At 37.4% G+C, this 24,473-nt stretch overlaps 1 long non-coding RNA gene across 1 annotated transcript in view; it reads right to left on the bottom strand.

The window, feature by feature from the left end:
* The window catches only part of LOC127018554 (uncharacterized), a 28,216-nt gene extending 4,232 nt beyond the window's left edge, over nt 1-23,984 (bottom strand). Inside the window, exon 1 of the long non-coding RNA XR_007766764.1 lies at nt 23,868-23,984. This is a non-coding gene — a long non-coding RNA (uncharacterized LOC127018554). The remainder of the gene's footprint in view (nt 1-23,867) is intronic.
* Between the last annotated feature and the right edge of the window lie 489 nt (nt 23,985-24,473).

Here is a 24,473-nt window from a genome sequence, read left to right as displayed (position 1 = left end):
AGCCTTTTGTGATAGTCAAATAAGAGGTAATGTCTATGAAGGAAAAGGTTTGTTTCTCACCGAAATCACTGGAAAAATAGGAACAAAGTGGCTAGAAGTTTTCCAAAGGCAGGAAGTCAAAACTAGTAGTCAAGAGTGACGATTTGATTCATGTTTTGTATTGGCAGTCTTTGGGAGCATGAATTAACACCTTCAGCGAAAAATTAATGCTGTCTACTGTTCAGAATTCTTTTTTTTTTGCCTCCATAGTATGAATTGGTGTGAGGTTTTTTTAATGAAATTTTAACAGTTATCAGCAATTTACTTTTCCCTCAAGCAGAATGTATAAATAGCGTTTTCCTTCTAAAAGTTTTCCATCTATGTAAGTAGTGACCTCATAGTAAGCATATTCATGACTTTCTAAAGTTTGACTGCATTACCAAGCTTTATCTTTACATTTTTCATTTTCCAAATTAAAAAGATATTTCATAGTTTTTAACACTTATCTGTATGCCCATGAAGACTTCTGTACAGAAGAACTCTCTGTGCAGAAGCCAAATTTGAGAAATCTCTGATGAATTTTGAATGGTTCTCTGATAACTGAGATTCTTTTGCATTCAAATACAAATAGTGCATCACTTTAAATGCCACCAGAACTGACTGCAACTGAGCAGGTGTCATGGTTTAACCCCACCTGGCAAGTAAGTCCCACACAGCCACTTGCTCACTCCCTCTTCCAGTGGGATAGGGGAGAGAATCAGAAGAGTGAAAGTGAGAAAACTCATGGGTTGAGATAAAGACAGCTTAATAGCTAAAGCAACAGCCACACAAACAAAGCAAAACAAGGAATTCATTCACCACTTCCCATCGGCAGGCAGGTGTTCAGCCATCTCCAGGAAAGCAGGGCTCCATCACGTGTAACAGTTACATGGGAAGACAAACACCATCACTCTGAACGTCCCCCCCTTCCTCCTCCTTCCCCCAGCTTTATATGCTGAGCATGACGTCATACGGTCTGGAATATCCCTTGGGTCAGTTGGGGTCAGCTGTCCCGGCTGTGTCCCCTCCCAACTTCTCGTGCACCCCCAGCCTGCTCGCTGGTGGGGTGGGGTGAGAGGCAGCAAAGGCCTTGGCTCTGTGTAAGCGCTGCTCAGCAATAAGGAAAACCTCCCTGTATTATCAACACTGTTTCCAGCACAAATCCAAAACATAGCCCCGTACCAGCTACTATGAAGAAAATTAACTCTATCCAAGCCACAACCAGCACAGCAGGGAGAAACAAGAAATTCAGATGCAATACTTTTTGGGTTTTTTTTACTTAAACATCATACCAAGCTTAGTATACATTTACAGATAATAAAAACACTCCTAGCCCACCGCCTTAAGTTTACATGTTCATTTACACTTTTTAAAAGTAAAGACTTTCCAGTCAAATATATCAGAGTAATACAAATAAAGAAGTTAACCCTCCATTGCACTCGATTTCACTTTCAATATCCTCAAGTATAGTTTCCAGAAGTTAGGTATGATAAGATAACACCAAGAAAGAGTGAACTTGCCCTTTGCCTCTTCAGGCTGCTCTAGTGGTCTCATCATTTTTGAAAGATTAAACGTTTAGGCCTAGTATCTCATTAGAATTTGTCCATGAATCAAAATATGTCATGCTCTTCCCTGAAAAATTAGAGGCCCCTTCACTAGCTCTCCTTTTTGTCAATGATAAACTATTCACATAACAGCAATCAAATTCCATCTCAGTTGTTGTCCTCATAAATTAAACAAATTGACCGACTTCAGTTTATCAGTATAAAGAATTTCTTTAGCTTTGAAAACGTCAATGTGGGTCTTTTTTGTTCTTGGATTCTTTTATCTGTATTTCCAAAATGCGGACATCAAAGCAAGACTGAGCGTTTCAGTATCAGACTATTAAGACATGCATTGATTTTAGATTTTGCCATCCCTCTTACATAGCAACAGGTATGGAAGGAAAATTCCCAGGCTGATAAATATTAAGCAGCACTAAGCAGCACAGAAGCATGTACAGTATTACAAATTTAAGGTCCACTTGAATTCACTGTATTTTTAGTGTCATTTACCTACCTTTCTCGCTTATTGCCTTCACTGCAGTTTATGTAGCATAGATCTGTATTCTGAAACACTTGGTCTGGCTTACCAGACAATTTATGCAAGTTACTTTTGCGGGGGGGAGGAAGGGGGGGTGGAAAGGATGAGCATAGTGAAATATTTAAGTTTCAAATTCTAATTCAAGTCATGCTTGCCAGCTAGTCCATTAACAGTTTCAAACCTGACAAGGTACTCCTGCTTTTACAGAACACTAGGATTGATTTAAAACTCTGCTGACTGAGCACCACTCAGATACAACTGACATGTTAGGTTTAGTATCTTCAGATAAAAACAGAGAGCAAATGATTTTATTGTTGGTATAACCATCACACCACTGACGTTTTTTATTACAACCTTACATACTTAGCTGAGGAGAAGAATTGACAGAGGAGAATAATTGAATTCTTGCTTATGACTGCGTAGACTTGTCTTTAAAGCATTAATATATCTCTACCAAAAAAAAAATCTAAAATGGAAGTGTCCTCAGTTTTTGCATTTGGAATGCCTTTGGAACCAGAATACCATGGATATTAAAAAGCTATAAATATGAAGAGATTTTAAAAGCCTCAGAAGTAACTAGGGCCATCAGTTTAGAGTAATTTGAGTTGGACAGTCACTGCTGGAGGGTCAGCACAGCAGTATAAAGCGTCCTTCCCACTCCCTTTTTAAACTGCAGGGCAAGTCTTTTCTTGCCGTAAATTGTCACTAGGTGTTTACCAGCCATTAACTTAAAAGTGGCTGTAATTTCTCAGCATGTAATTAGCGATGGTGACTAAACCTGATCAGGCATCATCCTGTCAGCTGTCTCGGATTACAGATGCAAGGCACCTCTCCCTCTCTCCCAGTCATGACAATTCATTAGTTCTGCTGTTTGAGAGCAGCTGTACCATTTGAGATGTAATTTATTCACATTCCCTCAAAAGTATTGCTGAAACATGGGAAGATAAGTGATTTGATGAGGTTACGTATTTACTGTCAGATAACATTATAGGCTGGATGTGTGGCCAGAAGTGATAGGAGATTATGTTTCATGAGAAATATTGCCCTTTTTAAAGGCAAAAGATTAAGTTAGATGAGGCAAAGGACAAAATGTTTCAACATATCAGTCATGTCTCATACTGTTATCCATAAGACACCCCTAAAAAAGAACCTGTGAAGATCATTAAAATTTTACCTTTCTGTCCCAGTTTATTGATGTATTTTTTTAAAAAGCATCTGATTTAGTCAAACAAAGCTGTTTAAAGGATAAGAAAATGTAAAATGCTCTGCTTGATTAGTAAGTAGGGTGGGACAAGTAAAATTCAGACAGACTTAAATGCCAAGCTAAAACTGATGAATTGAGAATTTAGGGATTTAACTTGTGCCCTGAGAAATAACATCAATGTGTATCTTCTGAATGGACCTGGAACAAATCCACAATACTTGGAAAACTCAACAACGTAACTTGTGTCTGTTTTTTAACCCCAGTGACAACACTCACCCCTGTACATGGCAATATAAAGCCAACTCGGAGTGAAAGAGCAGACTGCGGGGTTCTAACCAGCTCAATCCCCTGAGTTTTCATTTTCTTATTTCACGTTGATCGTATACCAGAAGACTAGCCATAACAAGCCGGACCCAAAGTCCAGTTTTTAACTTCAATGAACTGGATGTCTCAGTTTTGTTTCATCAGAATAATGTTTCTTTTATTTCTTTCATAGTATACACATTCAGACTTGCTTCTGGCCCCCATGACTGACTGTAACTGAGGATGCTCAATTGCTTACGATGACAAGTTTTCCTATGGATTTGACTTAGGCTTTCGCCCAGCTTTAGCGTTCAAATATATACATATCAGTGTACTCAATGTGTTTTTCCAGCAATGAAATGTCATAAACACTGACAACCTCTTCATGGTCTTAAATCCAATATCCTGTGGCCTCACTGACTTCTGGATTTTAATTTGCTATCCCAGTGCACAGTAATTTCTGGTTATCTATGTCATACTCTTAAGCACATCTCAAGACGAAATTTTGGCAGGTTGTCATGTTTGTTAAGAACAGGTGCTCTGACATTTTTGTGGTTGGTTTTTTCTATCTACTCTTTGAGATTGGGCATTCTGTGTGTGAATGTATAATCTCTGACCATCTGAATATGTAGATCTTTTTATCCCCATTTTTATACATAGATGCACAGACATTAATTTTAATCAGGGAAAGCTAAGATGAAATAACAATAAAAGAAGAGTTGTTGGGCATGACATTTCATTTATGGATATAGCCGAGAAGATTAATGTCTGAGCCAGCAGCCAGTCCATTACTACCTTCAGCTACTGGGGAACAGAACGTCATGTATGACAACTCATTCCTCACTGCTCCTGAGAAATTCTTACTGCCATTTCCTTCCATCGCCCTCGATTTATCTATACAATAGTATTAATTAAACCATGAAATCCAGATAATTTTAAAGAAGAAATTCTGCATGATCCCTTTTCAGGGCACATGTGTTTGTGTGCATTTGCATATTTTCTTTTGATTAACATTTTAAACGTCTTTAACGTGCGACTTACATGAAGGAAGGTTAGCTCCTCGGGACTCTGCTTATTGAAAAACTTCAAAGCAAATGAATGTACCTATACTGAAAGACTGAACTAATTAATTCCCTTTGAGTACTTTATGTGGCAAGGGGTGTTTTTATAGTTTGTTCACAAGCAACTGGTCACATTTACTAATGGAGTTCTCCCTTCATAATATGGGAAGCTACCTTTGGCTGGATACACCGGATTTATTGACAGAAACGGCAAGCTGGTACTTACCATTGGCTCAGCTGGCCCAGTAACAAGAATAGAAGTGAGAAGCAAAGGCTAATAGAGTCAGAATAAAGTGAAGATTAATTAATTGAAAATAATGAATGAATAGCTTTGATAATATATGCTTTTACAAATAAGGCACAGAATTTGTACATCATCTAGAAAGATGATAGAATAACATAGTAACGGCTTTGACTGGAATCAATCACAGTTGAAGTACCTCCTTTCACGGCAGCTCTCCTCTTTTGAAACACGTTCTTTAAATTTCATAAGGATGGGTGTAACCGGGGAGCCCACTGGTTCCGATTAAAAACAAGCACAGTGACGATGTCATTCCTTCTCCCTCTGGGTAGCCACCACAAACTCAGCACAATACTGTCTCCATAACGTGGTGATATTATCCCATTCTACCCTGCCTCCAAACAGCTGAACTGCTCTATGTTTAATCAAAGTGGATCTTAAAAGGTTTTTTGGAAGTTCAGTGTTGGAAAACGTATTAATGCAGTGCCGTGCTATATGCTTTGAAACGCGGAGCGGGTTTATTCAATAACGGAGGTATCGCTGCACTCTGTGCTACCAAGAGGAAACGTGTTAACAGGAGACTCATTTGTTCTGATTCTCAGTACGTTGGCCTTATACAGGGATTGACCTGGGTACAGTTGAGAAAGCCCACGCCAGGCTCATGTTCTGAACATACAGCCTTCAATGAACACTGAGCCATCGTGGTTTGTCTGCAGTTTTGGACAGGAAGATTACCCATGTGCCAGAGAAAGCTTTCATGATTCCACTGGAGGGAAAAAAAAAAAACAACCAACCAACCAACCAAAAAAAAAAGCAGCAAACCAAGCCTGGTAGATTGGGTAGAGAACAACTGTATTGCTCCCCCCACCTCCAGGCACCTAAAAATAAATATATTTGGGCAGTAGGGGGAGAGAGGGAGGAGGATTAGAGGAAATGGAAGAGAAGGAAGAATACGGGTGAAGGTAAAAGTAGATCTGTTTGCAGACATCAGTGCCAGAATGATTATTCTACGACTGAGTTAGGACCTGATCCTAAGTGTCTTGGGTCCCTTTTATTCTCAAACCCCTCTATTCACACTGTTAATTTCTTGATATTAATGTGAAATGAAGAAATATACTTTTCAGAGAAAAAAATGAATTATATATGAAGTACAACACCTAGAAATGAAGAAAAATACATCTCATTTTAATGCCTGTTTAAACAGGGTGATATCTTTCCATTTTACCTCAGATGAGTATTTAACTGATCTAAAAAAATATGCATTGTCTAACTTACCTAGCACATAGGGATATCCCTAAGAAAAGTATTTATTCGCACAACAGATTAGAAGGAAAACAAAGCCTAAGCGGGTCTAAGACCGAAGTAAAATATGGACATAAAGTAAAATTAGGACATGACACCTCTGTGTGAAAAAGGGAAAAATAAAAGCAAGATGATCTTTTTCCCCACGAATGCAAATAGATTCATCCCAATAGCTATGATGCTGTATTGCATTTGTAACAAAATCTTTCTGTAAGTGCAGAGATCAAGGGTATTTTCTACACACTGTAGCAAAGGAATATCTTGCATGTCCTAGATTTTCCACGGGAATAGTAACTCTGTACCAACACAGAAAGTGTCATCCCAGTAATCTGAGCTTCTCCCTGATTTCACATGTGCATCACATACACAGTAAGATTAGCAGGAAAAAAACCAAAACAACCTTGTTAACTCAAATAGACGATTTGCATCATTTATGAAACCTTTGAAATTCAGAGGTGCTGGGTGTTTTGAATCGTTGTCCAGGACTGCATCCCTTATTTGTGGGTATCGTCCAAAAGACAGTGAGAAAATCCAGCTTGTTCAAAATATACATACTCATTTGCACTACACAGCAAGTAGTAAAAAGACCGTCCCTGCCTTTATCAAATGTTATTCCTAGCAATGTTTTGTATCTCTTACCTAAATACTTCACTAAACACTTTTCTGCTGTCTAGTATGCATTAATATCATAAGTCAACTTGACATCGTTTACGTTTTTCAGAAGGGGTAGCTTCACGTAAGACTAGCTAGACTTCGGAAAGCGTTATTATAGAAAATCACTGGAGAATGAATTGTTTACAGTGACAATGGGCTTCTTGAGCTTTCCTCTTTGAGGAGATGCATTGGCTGCTGCCACCAGGTATTTTAGCACATAGCTTTTTTCCACCCAAGCACATTCTTTCTGCAACGCCAAAATGTCATACACTTGGCAGACACTTTACATCTGCCTCATTTCTTGTTACTGGAATTGTCTTTGGTAACAAAAGAGAAACTCAAAGCCAATTTTTTCCACTAGGAGTATTTGTCACCTCTTTGGACTTCATGTTCAATGCATTTGGAAAATTCAGGGTAAAGCGTCTGACTGACATACAGGTTGCTTCACCATAAAAATCTCATCATTTCTTTGCAATGTCTATCATGCTGAACGGATAATGAGGTACGTGTTTGTGTGTGTCTAGGAGTCAACATGTTAAACATCTCCCTGGAGAATTAGAGAGAGAATAAAAATTATAATTCTAGGGAAAAGCTATTAACACAGCAACATCATAAAACAACACTTTGAAGAAACTTACTTTTTAATATTGTTTATAAATTGATGCACCACTTGAATTAAAGCGATCAAGGAATCTCTGCTTCCCATTGCACGTCTGCACATAAGAATGAGCATTTTCAGATGCAGGGTGACCATGCTAGAACTGTGCTGGCAGCCTTCTGATCACAGACACCAGCAAGTCTGTCCACCATTAAGTTTTCTACTATTCAATTAATGTGGCAAAAGCACATAATGCAGTGACTCTCTTTAATATCCAATTTTAGTATATATGGAACATTCATTAATTTGAACTGGACAGACCAACACATTTACAAAAGTAAGTCAGACTACCAACAACATCTGATATTAGCTATCAGAATTTTTTCCTTTTAAAGAAATACCTGGAAATCAAATGCAAAAAGCCAGCTAAGGAGGGTAAATAAAAACGTTCAATTTTTTTAATGATTCTTTGTGTTAGAGCTATCATTGAAGGTTCCTTCCTGTTCTTGCATTGCTGCTGCAGCAGCATTTCCAGCCTTTTGCTGCTCCTAGCTAAATGCCAAGCCTAAAAGAGAGTGCATGCGAGTCTCTAGATACGCAAGCTAGTGAAGAAGCTCTGCTCCTCCTCCTGAAGAGCAGTGAAAGAGGGATCACTATACAAGACAGCTCTTTGCAGGATTGCACAGTTAATACAATTCCTCTCCCTCCCCCTTGCCCCCAATAACTTTTTCTAACAGCATAGTTACCTATCATTTCTTAATTAATGTGTATGTTCATAGCATGATCGCTGTAAAAATCATCACCATTCTGCCAAATACTACACAAACATATAGCTGGGCTTTAAGGATGTAGAGGAAAGAAAAAAAGGCAAGAAAAATAGACATATGGAACAAGATTCAGTCTGGTTGCGCCATTATTAGTATTTTTTGGCCAGGAAGGCTGCTTATGTAGCAGTTCCCCTGTAAAGTTCCAGTTCAAGGGCTGCCTCAATGCCCAAGCCTCCTACCAGAAAGACAGCCAGGATGTTAGAAAGGGGAACTTTTATTTGAGGACATTGCATCAAGACACTCTCACCAAAACCAAAACCACAACTTTTTAGAATTTACTTGGGTACCGCCTTCCCAGTTGCGCAGGACATCACGCTTGCAACTGAGACACTGTTTGCTCACCCTGCAGACAACTCCTCCCTCTCCCCCAAGCCTGTAATTAGTCACCATTTACTTCTAACATTCCTTCAGGGGAAAGCTCACCTTCAAGTTTTATCACTGAGCCAAGTTAAGATGCTTTTAAAGTTACCTAATGACGAACATTATAATTTCTACAGCTTCTTTCATGTCAGAATTACAAAGAACTTCAATAAACAATTCCATTAAAAAAAACTGAAAGGGGAAATGTTTTTAGGGTTTTTTTGCTAATTAAGCCATCAGGTCTCATAAGATGCAGGTGTCATTCTCATTCCTGCTATAGACTTCCTGAGTAGTTGTGGGAAATGATTTGTGTTCTTTGTGCTTTAGTTGTCTATTCATTAAACTGAGATAATAGCACTTCCTTTCTCTGACCTTTCATACATTTTCTCTGAAATCTATTGTAAATTTTACTGGGCATGTACTGTCTTTTATTATGTGTAAATTCAGTATCTATTAAAATAAAACCTTGATTTCAGTTGCAACCTCGAACAACAACTACAGAAGAAATAAAGACATTTTAGTTGGAATAAACGTGTAAGTTATTATTTTCTTTTAAAATACAACATGCTTCAGCTGTGAAGTTTTAAGATGAATGACAGTATAAAACAGATACTTTAATTCTGTGCTTTGTAATGCCACATCATCTTGCAGGCATCCAACATTAAATGTGGAAATCTCTCCCAGAACATAAGATATTACTTCTAGCAACCAAGGCAGCATTAACTCATGCATCCTTTTTAAGCCCTTAAAAATTTTAAAGACTATGCAAGTTATTTTTAAGACATAATCTTGAAGAAAGGGACTTTTGATATACGAATAGCACCAATCCTCTAAAACAAAGCCTGTAGACAACAAATATTTAACATGTGACCTACTATTATATCAAGATTGATTTGCTAAAAAAAAAAAAAATTAGAAAATGAAGAAGCCACAGGCAGAAGCACCCTCTACTTAATCCAGAGACATAAAAAAAGTAAGTCAAAGGGCATATTAGAAATGAAAGCAAAGACTCCTGACTGTGCTTAGAGATGCACAGCACCATTTCAGAGAAAAGATTATTTTCAAGGATAGTCTGTTAGAGCTAATTTCCTGATGCCTTCCCTCCCTGACTATTTGAATGCAAATGTTAAATACTAGTGTTTCCTAGGATCAGCTGGAATATTCTCTTAACAGAGAGATTTTGACCATGGAACAATGTTTAATATACATCACGGAATGAGCAAGGGTGATGGTAAACCCTAGATTAACCCGTTGTCTTTAAGTGCTTAGTTTTACTGTGTTTCAGACCTAGTGTTATACAGAAGGCCACTGGAAAGCTACACGCCCACGATCATGAACTCTGATGGATTAAGTGTTCTTTAGCATTGCCTTGTACTGCTGAAGAAATAAAGATAGTCCCAATAACAGTGATGTGGTCCTAACTTCACCAGTAAGCAGGACTGGAGAAGTCAGTATTTCTGAAATGAGTCCTTTCCTGCCCTACACTGCTAAGCTAAATAAGGAACACCTTTTTTTTTTTTCCCCTCTCCTCATAAAATAGACTCATCATTTCCTTTTTCTTTGTTGCTCTTATTTTCACCTTTGCTTAGATTCAATCTTTTTAGATATGAAAGGCTTTTCAAATGTATCCACAGCAGTCAGCAGCGTTCCACTAGTATAGTACAAAACCAGCTGCAGTAAATTGATTTTAATATTATCCCTTTTTTTAATTGTTTAATAAAAAGAAATATTTTCTGTGATTGTTTTTCTTAAGGATAAAAAAAAGATAAAAAGAGCAAGGGGATGGATAGGTTGCAATGTTTGCTATGACAATGCTGGCTTGTACCACACAATCTCTGAGTGCAGGGTTTCAGATTCATGATTATTTAAAACTGAACTTTAAAGTTGTTTATCCTAAAAGGTGAAGTCTCACTGAAAAAGTTACCTTTTTTGTTGCCAGCAGGCAGGCAGAGTTTTGAGAAGAGATAAAAAGGATTTGAATTTCAGAAGAATTTCTACTTTTTTGTGAGGTAATACTTTTGCCTCTTTATTATTTTGTTTGGAAAATTAACTGGGTTTTGTTATAGGCCTACTTCAAATCAAAATTTGTCTGCAATCACCTTGTAGTTTAGAAATATATTAGAAAGACTTACTAAAAAGTCTTTTTAATATTTTAGTACAATAAAGTTCATTAATGTAACAGCAGTGAGTCTAATCTAGCTTTATACGACTGCTTAGTGTCTTCAATATGGATCTCCAAGAGGCTGCAAACCGTACACTACTGAAATTCATACATTGGAAAGAGTTGCAAATAATCAAAACAGAAAAATAATTAGTACAAGTTCTATGGACTTGAAAATATAGGAAATAATATAAGGTTGTTTTCTGGAAAAAATCAAGCTAATGACATGCAGATGAAAAAGCATTATTCAAAGACAAGACACGTGGGAAGTAATATTTCTGTTTACATCTGTACATTCCTGTTATCATTTAGTTACAAAAATAATTGCAATCTATATTATCTCTAGGTCCCTTATATAGTCAGACAAAATATCAAGATCATACAAAAATTAGAAACAACTACTACTACTAAAACCGCTCACTTTGTCTCCAAAGGAAAAGTCATGATAACATTTCTAGCTCCACGTATCCCACCCTGCCTGGTCCTCCTCTGCTCTCCCCGAGAAAAGACTTTGTGTCTAATAAGTTTCTAGGAGGTAAAAACAAAAAAGCCCAGCAGGTAACTTGTGAATCACTCATTTATATTGTAACAACGGGAAATGTCCTTCTACCAAAATCAAGAAGTAGCCAGCAAGTATCTGGAGTAAACAGCTCTTTTTTTTTCTTTACTGTGGCAGCCATCCTAAATAAAATAATAATAATAAAATATCAGAGTGGCACGAGGCATGAGTAGAGGCAGTCGTCTCACTCAAAAGATGTGGAAGAACTTTAGCTTTTAGGTACAAACCCCTAGAAGTATTAGGAAAAGTAAAAAACAACAGAAGAGGTAAATTAGTAAATTGCTAAGCAAATTAGGGGTAAAAAAACCCCAGCTAGTACCTTGGGAATGCTATGGCTGGAGAGAGGAGGTCTACTGAAAACAGTATTTTGGCAGAAGGAAGAGGTTTTGGGAGTCTGCAAGAAAGGACCTAAGGCTGAGAACTGACAACTAATTAGATATAAACTTGTAAATGGATATGACAGCAGAGAATGTTATTGTGATTTTACATCCTATTAATAAAGATTTCATTCTGTGGACAACACAGCTAATTAAATGTCTTCCACTGACAACTGTTGAGCCCAAATTTACCATATTGCACAAACCCGATGCAACCCAGACAGATACAGACAAACTGGAAGGAGTTCTGGGCAGAGAAAAAAAAAAAAAAAAAAGTATTGCCAACTATACATGAAGAAAGATTTCAATAACATTAATTGGACAAGATGACCTCCAGATGTCCCTTCAGCCTCAACCATTCTGTTATTCTGCGGTTCTGCAATTGTTCAGATGGTTCAAGAGACATGAATAACAGACAGAAAATTTACAGCACAGGTGAGACTACATTTCACACACTAGAGAAACTGATTTCGTAATAGTGAAACAGACTGGAAAGACAGAGATAGTATTTGTATGAGTGAATGCAATACAGAGAGAGGATACTGTATCAGGGTAGTCCTGTACCAATCTGAGACTTAAGTGAGGTTTGATTGACTGAAAAGTATCAAACTCCAATTTAAAGATCTGTTCTTGTTGGAACATTTTGGGGAAAATTCAGAAAGTTTTCTTTGACTCAGCCTCAATTAGCAGATTGAGCAGAAACATCTATTTCAAGAATTGACATGAGCACACAGTTGGGAATCGCACAGAATTTTCATAGCAAGCTTAATAATTACTTTGCCTTCTTTCCATATCCTGTCCTTGTCTCTCTACATCAGGTGAGGAAAGGAATGAATCTGTTCAGGCGCCACTGCATGCACTAAAGGAAAAGCAAAGCATTCCCACACAGAACCCCAGTTTGTTCCTAGTTCGCCTAGGGAGAGAATATCACCATTTTCTTGTATTATGAGGAAAAGACAGACAAAGCAGAAGATAACTTCATTATCTGTTTGGGCATTTGACATACTTATTAAATATTTATCCTTCAGGGGATATTGCTGAATGGGTTGTCTTGGCAATAGTCTGGAACATGAGGGGACTAGCTGCTCTTCAGTTTTCAGAGATTTCTTTCCCAATGTTGCATTTTATTTCAGCCATAATTTCTTCCCTGTAAAAATCACTATAACTAATAATGTATATTTAAAAAAAAACCTGTAAGTAATAATATACTATGTATACCTAAATACATATATATGTATGTGCATGTGTATATACAAAAAATTGGACTTGACAGTCAAACAACAGTCCTCAGCATCTTTCCATTGGCTTATAGATTTGAACCAGAGCCCTGAGAAATTATAAAAGCCAATGACAATTCCAACTTCGAATTCAGTGTTTGCTGTTGGAACATCCTTGGGAAAGTATAGGAAGTTTTATGAATTCCCATGGAGGGCACACAGCCAATTTAGCTGGTTAACAAATGAGTCATCTGTAGAAAGAAGGTCTTCAGGCAACATGGGTAGCAGCAGTGCATACATCTACATTCCTTGAAGAAGCCCTTGTTTAATGAATATTAAACGGTTTCAAATAGATCTGTTTAGATATCGCTGGACTATGAGGAAATTTTTGTGATCCGTTGTGAGACATAAGAAATCCATATGTAAAACTAAAATGATATCAGATGACAATCTTATTTATAATGATAGCTGCACTATCATGTCAATATTAAGAAACTAATTTCTCACTCTATTTCCCTCCTGCAATTTTTTGAGATTTAACTGATCATTCCTCAGCTGTAATTTCGAGCTCCGCTGAACTGTTGTGGATGTTCCATTTAAAAAAGGAAAAAAAGAAAGAAGAACATGCGTGAACTGAAGTCTTTCTTCTGCAGCCGAACAGTGCAACTGATTGCGTTCTCACCTTACAAGCAGCCCTCAAATGGTGACTTACTACCTTTGTTGGATAAAGCAAAGATACCAACACTAACCCTGTTTTTTTCCTGATTAAAAAGCCACCATCATGAATAGAAAGACAGAATCTGTGTATGTGTATATGTTTGTATATATTTTATGTATACATCTGTGTGTATGCAAGATTTGTATTTTAGCTATTCATCCTTCAAATCACATTCCTCGGTGAATGCGATTAAGAACTTAGAATTTGGGAGGACAAATAACATCTAGCCTTATCTGCTATAACTGCTTTGCAATCTTATGCAGGTGTTTATTTTTCTGTCCACTTTTCTTAAAAGGTGGACTAACACATGCTTAAGTTTTTTGAGATCCTTCAAAGTAAGTAGCTACAAAAATCCAAGCCACATCATAAATCACTGTTGATTACTGGTTTTCATATCTCAACCTGTAAAATGAGTTTAGTTATTTGTGAGCAGGATACTGTTAGAATCAACTCACACCAAATTATTCATTTAAAAAACATCATCGCAAATGGATAAGGCTATGGTTAGAAGAAATGAAATTGTTCTGCAGTGGCAATTAACCTGTTTTTGTACTAAAACCCAAATTTTGATATAGCTATATTAATGCTATTTGGCTTTAGTATAAGACTGTTTGAATCTTGCCTTAGAAAGATACTTATGCAGTATTTCTATGATTATCAGAATAATTTTTAAAGCTGTATTTCTATATACTTGCAACAGAGCCTTACTAATTCCATTAACTGTATCCCATATTTCTGCATTGTCAGCTATTTGTGCCTCTGTGTTAATGAAATGAATAAACTATTCAGTTCTGAGGCCCTTTTCATTGCAGATCAAGAGAAGTTTTATAAAAGAATGAAACAGCTGCAGGAAGGAAGGGAATTCTACATTTCCCTGCTTATGACGTACTGTAGAGATTTAAATATTGTGAAGCTATCCAAAGCTCCAGCCAATGGTTTTTTTCTAAGCAGGAAGACCTCCAAGTACTAATATACTGAATCCATCTACCATCGTTTAAAATAATTGCTGTTGATTTTTAGCCCAAGAAAAACACTGAATTAAACAAAAGCAGTGTAATAGTATAGGATAGAATAGAATAATAGTAATAGAATGAGAGGTTTGCAGAAGTGTGAGGAATATTTAACTAAGATATAGAAAAGACTACGTTGGAGCAGCACAATATATTAATTCCTCTGTGGAGCTGTAATGATTTCCAATGTGTAGTTTCGGTTTTTTCCCCACAAAGAAAGTTACATATTGTTTTTCAAGGTCAGGTATTTGTATTCCTTAAAATACAATTAAAAATGCCTACATGTTTTATAGTTAATTGGTTCTGGAAGGCTAGCAACATTTTAAACGTACACGACATGTTCCACTTGCTCTCAGCAGAAGGCCTATTACCTTTTACATTCCTTCAACATAATTTAATTACTGTAGAAACTCTAAATATGCAAGCTGCATTTATTAATAAATACAAATCAAAATGTCTAATGTAAATTATTGATATGCTATATTATCTCAGCTTTTCTGTAGAGGTCCTCATAAAAATAACTTTAGTTTTGACAGTCTGACTTCCAGGTTTTTATATTATAGCTCTCAGTAGGACACAATCATGCATACATACGTTAACTTTTAAATAAATTTTCTTTAAGCAAATATAATCTCTCTGACACCAATCCATGCACGTCCATATTTTGAAGGTTATGTTTTAAATTGCAACGATCTTGTCCATTTTCTTGCAGCGAAAAGGCTAGAGATTTTCCAGAAGGAAGATAAAAATACTATTAAAATATCTCAATTTACAAAAGAAGTTATTCTTTAAGTAAAACTATTAATATACCTCTCAGAATTAACCTACTTTGTTGCACACCCTGCACCACCAGCCACACACTTGCTCGAAAACCACATGCATTTAAATCTCACTAACCTCTAGGTATGATACACAGCAGTTAAGTCATAGTATGATGCACAGCAGTTGACATGCATACCACAGCGTGGCAATATACCTATGTTCATATATACACACCACAATGACGATGCATGCATATGAGCTTAGAGATACTATACACGTTCCTGCCAGTTGCCTGTACAAAAAGCTTCATACTCCTAAAGACATCAGATCCATTGTCCTGAAAATTAAAGTCTTAGATGCCCAACATAAACATTCCAGTGATTTTTATATTTTTTTAACAATATTTTCAAGTAATTATAGCATCTATTCTAAACAGTGCACATCCAGGATTAAGCTAGCTAACCGTATCTGTCAAAAATATTTATGCATCACCAGTAGTACCTAGTCATTATAGTACCTAGTCATCGTAGAGAAACGATTACTGGAAAGAATCTAAATCACTGTTAGAGCAATCTCAAAATACAATGTTGTAATTACAATTTGAATTTCAAATACAGAATACAGGGAGCGATATGTCTCTTTGGGACAACTTTTGCTAGTCTTATTGCCTTCAATTTTTGCGGTTTTTATTAGAAAATAGTATTTTCCATTATTTTTTATAACACATTGACACACTGCAAATGCATTTCTACAGGCATAATATACAATGCTATGAATATATTTACATTTACTCTAAAGATTTAAAGAGGAAAGCCCTGGATATAATCACATAAGAGTTATTTCTAAGGTGGTATATTTTTGCATTTTATCCGTGCATTGCACTGGAGCTGAAAATCAGTGGAGAAATAAATCACCAGCACCTTTTGACTACATCTTCAGGCTCTGTCAATTTGCTTGAAACATAGCAGATAATCCTTACTGATAAGAAATAATACACCTGGTCTAACAAAAGACCTCTTAATCCTCCTGTCAGCAACTGAAGCACCATGGTGGTCCCAGGAGGAAGGGCATGCTCTCCATGGGCAGTGACAACCACCACTGGGGGAAGAGTGGGCAGCCCCTGCCAGCAGCATCCCCCACAAGACCCGCTCCCTTTTCTCAGTCTCCTGACAGCAGCAGGAGCAGCAAGCCCAGCTCTCCTTGCCTTCCCCACATGTTCCCCTTCCCGCCGTTTGGTACAGCTAAACTTAATTTTGTCTGCACTTTTCCAAGAAGTCCCACACATAAACTTCATTCTTCACACACTGAAGGCTACTCAGAACTGTGGATCATTACTTTGATACATCAAAACAAATGTTAAGTACATCAATTGTTGTCATTCTGGAAATATTTTAACTTCTGTGTTGTATAATTTAAATGCCATCAACTCAAGTGAGAGATTAACAACTGGCATTAAGTAGAGCACAAGTAACAAGGGTTTGATGAAATACAGAGAAATACCTTCTTTATGCCCTACTCTCCAGACTGCAGTTTTTAATTTGCTGAACGTAAAATTGATCCTTCTCTATCTGGATATGTAAGAAGTCCTGTGGAAGCGTTCTTTACACCAGTGCAGGCTGATGGGTGTGGATCGGCGATTTATCCTCCAGCAACCAAACAAGTAGAGTAGATATTTCTAGCCTCTGAAGAAGAATAGAAGAAAGGGTTTGGGGGCTTCCCTGTTCTACCATCAACCTTCATTTTTGGTGGGTTAGTTAAATTAAAGACAGAGTTTTGTATCTAGGCTCTTAGCCAAGATGATTTTTTAACCCTAGCTCTTAAGAAAGACTGGTGGTGTTTCCTCTCAAATTAAAATTTGTTTGAAATAAAAAGTATTTGTGGCCAGGAATAGTTAATGCCCAGCTATAACAAAGATGCTTCTGTAAAGAAGAAAGTGTTTTTTCAAGACACTATTCATAATCTGGTATTTCCTGACTGTTACACAGGAAGTATCAATCACAATGGCTACTATGATGATCAAATCATTCCTCTGGAATCTCACCTTTGAACAGGAATATTTATCTAGGAAAAATGGCTGCTAATCGTCATGACAGGTTTATTATTCACATTTCAATTTTCTCATAGCAACATACCAGCCTTCCTAATTAACAAACAAGCAAGCAATTCAGTTTCTCCAGTTTAAAACACAGATGTTACCAAGATCTGTTGGGAGACTTCCAGGCATGCTTTGTTCTGCCAGTTTTCCCAAGTTCTTTCCCTAATTTTAAAGGCTTTCCATTCTTCTCATTGTTTGATGGTTTGGCGTTGGCTTTGTTTAGTTGGTTTTTTTGATGGGTTTTCTTTTGTTTGTTTTTACACACTATCAATTGACTGTGCTCCGACTGGCTATATTTACATTTCTTTCACCTCTTCAGAGAAATTCAAGAAAAACTATTTTTTTTTTACCTGTGAATGAACAGATATTCTTTATTTCTGATATGTCTGATTTCTCATTAATTGAGCTCAGGGCATGCTTCATGATGCTATCCTCCCATCCTTTTACCTTACTGGACCAGTACAGTTAATACTGAAGGACATGCTAGCAGTCTCCAGAATTCATTAGAATCAGCTTTAGTATCTTTTAATTACATAGTAATGGACAATACTGCTAATGCTTCTTATTATTTCAACTATCCTTTTCAAATCAAGTTCCACATGCAAATGTGGCAAAGGAAACACAATAATTTAGTTTTCATTAACATCCAGTGCAGCACATGCATTCCTGCACACTGTTAGTAACCCAGTCAGAGCTTCAACAGGGAGTCAGTAACTGCGTAATATATAGATGTTAAATCCTACATCTGTTTGATCTTTTACAAGAGTTCTGTAGTCAAACCATACCCGCAGCACGTCTAAGAGATTTGATACAGACTGTTCATGCTTTGCATAGTCAAAATGTGTGCATATTAAGTCCAGAACATCCAACACATAGTGCAGCATGTGTGTGCTTGACTTCAGAATTATTTGACTTTCACTATACATTACACATCAAGGTTTCTTTCTGGCATTCCCGTATTATGCATGCAATATGCACTATTGCAGATATACGCAATATCAGTTTATAGTTTATTTCAAAGTATTTTGGATCAGAAAACATACATGGATACAACAGGCAAGAGTGGTTAAGTTGGAGACTTAGGAGTTACATGATAAGGAAGCAAATGCTGCACAGCTTGGATGCTAATGGGGTAACCCACTCAAGGCTCAGACACTCTTAAATCCACACTTGTAGTAGATAATGAATTATTAATGCAAACCAAAACTTTAATCAGAAAGTATTTTCAATCATTAACTAATCAATACTTCCAGCAGTTAGTCACTTATAGTCAGCATCCTCCAGAACTGCATTATTTCTATTAGAAAGTACTTTATGGAGCAACAGTAGAAAATATTACACCATCTAGTATTTATGGGTTTATCTCCAAAAACCTTGCTATGCAATAAGATTATCTCTTTTAGAAAAATCTAGCTACTGGAGATAGATTTTTAGTCTAACTTACAAGGAAGTTGCACATTTCTGAAAATCGTGTCCTAATACTTCAATTGTTAAAGATGCAAGCACAGAAGTCACAACAGGAATTTTGCAGCAAAATGAGCATATGAGTAATGAACATTTTGACAGCTACAGAACATTAAAAAAAGGAAAAAAGCCCACACAACTTATGAAGTTGGCTTGTCCCCTTCCTTTCGTTTACAAGGGTGAAAAATATGCTACCTAATTGGAAAATTGTGTGATACATGACATTCTCACTGCGCGTATTGGAATGAATGTGAGCAAGATAGTCTGGGTTCATCGGATGGAGAATCGACAAGGCTGCACATATAACTAATTAATACCCACTGACCACAAATAAAGCATGGTATAAAAACTATATTATTCTCATTTTGGCTGTACTAACAGTGGTCACTTCACGTGGATTTGGAAAGACAATTGGGAAGCACATGTCAGATAGAAATAGCACTTTTGAAATTAAAGCAGTAATAAACTTTGATATTCGTCATTGTCTTCTTCGTAAGCACAAAAGATGGATCAATGTTGTAAGTCTGCCAAGCTACCAGTTGGGCACAATTAGTTTTCCGATTTTATTATAAACCTATTTAATATGTAACATACCCCATTACCACTGTACAATTCAAGAACAACCTAGCCCAGAAAATCTTAGACAGTACATTAAACCACAAGAGGCTTTGAAGTATGTTTTGAACTATTATTCACATGGAATAATATTTCTCAATTCCAAATTTTATTCTATTCTCAATGATCCAATAGCATATTACTTCACCAAAGGCACCCAAGTGTCTATCCAATTTTTGCACAGAAACTCTGGAAATACCAAATTTTCCAGCGATATAGTGAAGATACAATATATGCGAAGTCTTGTGAGAACTTAATGTAGCTTAAGAAACTATATCAAGGAAAAAAAAAATGTATCCTAGAAAAATCTGCTTTCACATTTGCTTATAAAAATCACTTAGCAGTTATTTAGTACGTCTATTATATTTATGGCACTTGAAGTTAATGTTCCAAAAAATAAATTTGTACTTTCCCCTGAAAGTGATTAGTATTGTTCCCAACATTTGCTGTGAGAAAAATTAGTTTAAAAACATCAGAAAGCTATTAAAGTTCTTATTTAAACATCCAGTCTAAGATATTTGGGCTTTGATAAAAATGCATATGGATGTCCCCCCAGTTCCCAGACGCTGTGCAAGGAGGACTACTGGTTGATCAAGGAAGTTTCAGTCACTTAAATACAGAGTCATGAAATCTCTGAAGGAAGTGTTTCTTAATCCTTGGGAAGATACAAGACTTCTCCACATGGGTGCAATTGATCCTGGGATCTAGCCATTATGACTTTAACTCATGCATTTCTGGTTTATGGTTCATGTATGTAAATAGTTGTTCTTCTGGACTGAACAGCCCCTATGGTTCTCACATTTCCTGTTATTTTCTTTTTCCATCAATATCCTATTAACATAGAACAATTTTACTTAAAGATTTTTTCAGCTGAAACAAATGTTTCCTTTGCTTGAAAGATAATATTTCTTAATTTTTGTATTATTTAGTAGGCATTTCCCTTCAAGTAATTTTTCCCTAATATTCCAGTTTAACGTCTTACAACCTTCAGTATATTTTCATTCATTTACTACAGAATGTGCATCATTTCCATAGTACTACAATCATTCAGGAGGAGGGGAAAAAAAAAAAAACCCAAACCAACAAACCAAACATAACTTTAACAAAACCCTCTTAAAAGGCCCTTCTGAAGTAGTCTGAATTTTTCTGTTGTATGCAATAAACTTTACCAGCGATTAAGGAATGTCAATAAAGCAGAACAAATTAAAAACAAAATGGGAAAAGGTGCCTTAAAACTTAAAAGCAGTCAATTTTAATGCTTCAAGCTTCAAATAAGTTGTTTGCGCATCCTGACCTGTACAGCCCTGGGTCTTCCACATACCACAATGCCTTATTTAAGCTGTTTGGTTTATCATTCCAGCATCCAAATCTCTGACTTCATTCCCAGCAGTCAGACACAAAACAGCAATCCCATCCCTCCAAAATCATTAGAGGATCGACTGAGTCTAATTATTGCTTCAATAGTTTATCAAGTGTCAAAGACTTTGTTACTGGGGAGCACAGGCACTGAGCAGACAACGAGCTATCAGTCACATTACCAAACCCAACTATTTGTTGCAAAAGGTTGAGCAATAAGCATTGACAACTTCAGCTTGATATGAAATCTGCATAACAGCCAAGTCAGTCATTGATTAACATCTTTCCAAGAGCAGCAAAATGACTGCCATCATCTTGGCTGTACTAGAGGGCTGAGAAACCAGGGCTGTTTGCGCTTGCTTCTACTGCCATGAGTTTGGGAGGTGTATGTGGAATATGCTTTACCACTAAGAAGGTAACCCCTTCCAGAAGCCAATGCTTCAATCCTTTCCATGCTCTGCCAGAAGCTTGATTTAGCAAGTCTAGCCATATCGTACACCATTTTATAACAGGAATTGTTCAGTGCCAGCCCATTACCCTTGGGACAGCAAAATGCCAATTTGCTCATAGTTGAAGAGCCTTGAGCTGAATCAGTATCATTTATTCAGATCAGTATAATTTATTCATTACTCAGGAATATGTGATTTTTATGAGCTGGCAATCAAAAGGGATTGCAGGGATGCAATGCATATTCAACAGCTAGCCCTCCTTGTCTTCTGTGTCACACGAAAGCAATCCTACCCAGACTACTTGAAGGCATGTCTCGGTGCTTGCGAGTAGATGGATAGAAGAGCATGAGTGTGTAGACTCAACTTGCTTAGAAAGTTAAATCAAAAACATCTTCCATGCAGTCTCTAGGAAAATTTTGTGGTGTTAATCGTGGCCTATGGAACAGACTGCTAGAGAACAACGTGCCACTCTTGCCTTTCCCAAACTCTACCATCTTACAACTTTTCCCTTATGTTCCCCCCCACACCCTGTGACTAGTGACAGAGTGGATGCTGGTGAGCATGCATCTATCTATACACACATCACAACGGCAATAAATATGGACCATAGGTCTTTAACAATATTCAAGGTCTCCAAGACCTGGTATAATGTAAGTCATATCCCTTAACCTTATTTGGCAAGGTTTTAGAAACAAAGTGTCAAGTCCAGACATACAGGTTATTATCCAAATACACCAAACACTTTGCAGCCCTCATTATCCTCAGGACATCATGATTGCACATACCTGCATAGGTGATGTATTTTTGCCTTCTAATGTACCTATATTTAATCGTTTTTAGCTAAAAATCTGTATAAAGGAGATCACCTCAGGAACTACAGCCATTAGCTGCCCAATCCTTCATTGCAAGGAAAGTCAAGTCAACACTAGTCTTCTATAGAAATTTTAGTAACATTCCTAAACATCCCTGCAGATTTAACCAGTTTCATTGCATTCCTGGACAGAACTGTTTTGTCATAGTAGCGACAGTTTGGGGAATAAGCCTGTGTCCAAGTTTAAGTTTCATCTGGTTCTGTAAACACTAGTTGTAAATATAGCTGTCATTATGTTTTACATCATGGCATAACAGGCAGCTAAAACATCAAAAAAAGCTACATCTCAAAAACGCAACAGAGAAAACAAAGGACCATCAATACAGTTCCTTGCAAGTGGATTTTTTCCATGTGGGATCTTTGTACAAACTTTGTTTTTACAGTAAACCATTTGAGGACACTGATGCAAGCCCAATGGCTGGGTAGGATAGTGGTTCTTTTCCCTGAGAGAAAGCTAGTCTGGTTAGAAAGGAACTTTATCAAATCACAGGGAACTGTTGTGCCCTCTAAAGTGTAAAGGGCCTTCAGCTGAAAGAAGTAAGCAGTTACAGGCTCTTCTCTCAATCAGCTAGTATCAAATCTTTGGCCTGATGAAAGAAGCTAGAAGCTGATGTGCAAGGATTGCCTCTAGAAGATTAACATGCTTTCTGAATCTGCATTTTAGTGTTTATTTGCATGTGTGCATCTTCCCAGAATCCTATTGCTACCCCTCTTTCTGAGCATCCCTTTGCCCCTGAACAATAGTTGAGCAATCAGGTGTACCTGTGAGGACTGAAATATTCTCTTGTACAGATGCCTGTAAGGCAAAACCTCACTGCAAGAAGCATTACTGCTGTCCTGCCACCTCCTAGAGCATCCAGAGCTAACAACAAGCATCCCACACCATCCTGACACTCAGAATTTCACGGTAGATGCAAGATAGTGTCTGGAAATAACAGCAGCAGTTTAGTTTCCAAGCAAAAAGCCACGCAGTATGCAATAGCACAGCCTGCGCATTTAAAAGGTCTCTGTGAAGACTCTGCCCCTTCCTAAGAAAAACAGCACATGCCCCACTCATTCAGAAATGGGGGAATTGCAGCCTCCTGACATTTTATACTCAAACAGCTCTCTGAAGAGAAAGCTCATATACTTTCCTACTGATTCAGATTCATTTAAGTGGGTGGTGAATTGAACCTGCATATGCTAGGCTTAAAAATGCTTCAGGAGGGAAAACATTGTGTAAGATACCAGATCTTTTGATTTTTCCCATACACACAAATTATTTTGAACTACTAAGCCATTAAACCCCTTCCATAGTAATACATTACTTAACCACACTTCATTTGAATTCACTACAAAATTCCAGATAAGTCATATTTCACCCAAGAAAGAGAGCTGTGTTACGGCACTTGCTGAATTGCCACCAACTAACTGTTACCAAGTAAACGTGCTGAATTCCAAGCAGAGGTTTAAAGTCTAAGCACTTTGGTAGAGGCAAGACATGTTTGTCTTGGTTAGTGCTTAGGAAAACCACAGTGTATTAGGTCACCCCGTTGCTCTGCTCTTAAAAATAGAGACACTGACCTCACAGGTGGGGCTCCTGATCCAGGTGAGCAAAGCACGGATGATGACACCAACAAGACCCATCAACAGTCCAGTGATCCTCAGCAAAGGCAGGGTTACAAGTCAGGCCCAAAGTCAGTCCAGGAAATCCAAACAATAAGTCAGGAACAGGACCGAGAACAGATATACCTAAACCAGCTCAATCCAAGTCTGAACCTTCAGGCTGGAGCTTAAATGAGCTCCTGGGCTGATGGGCGGCAGGTGTGGGTGGAGGGTCAGGTGAAGCTGCTCAGGGCAATTACAGCCTAGCGCTGCCCTGAGGGCTGACAACCAATCGCCCCTGATTTTGTCTAACTCCCTTTTGAACCTGCTGATTCTTTCCCTCTTAAGCACCTGGTTGTGACCAGCATCAGAGGCCTGTACAAGGCTAGACAGGCTATGGGTCTTGCCACGTGTGGCTCTTCCCAAGTTAAGTGATTTTTCTTTATATAGCTCTGTATATTGTTTGCATTTGCTCCGATTCAATTCAGGTAGAGAAGGAAAGCACAACTCTACACGGGGCTCATACTCCACTTGCACCTACGCATAGCTTCTTCCTAAATTGCCACTAACATACAACCTCAGCCT

This window comes from Gymnogyps californianus, chromosome 7 (genome assembly GCF_018139145.2).
Source record: "Gymnogyps californianus isolate 813 chromosome 7, ASM1813914v2, whole genome shotgun sequence".
NCBI lineage: Eukaryota > Metazoa > Chordata > Aves > Accipitriformes > Cathartidae > Gymnogyps > Gymnogyps californianus.
Note: the sequence above shows the minus strand (reverse complement) of the source record. Positions and strands in the feature narration are given on the sequence as shown.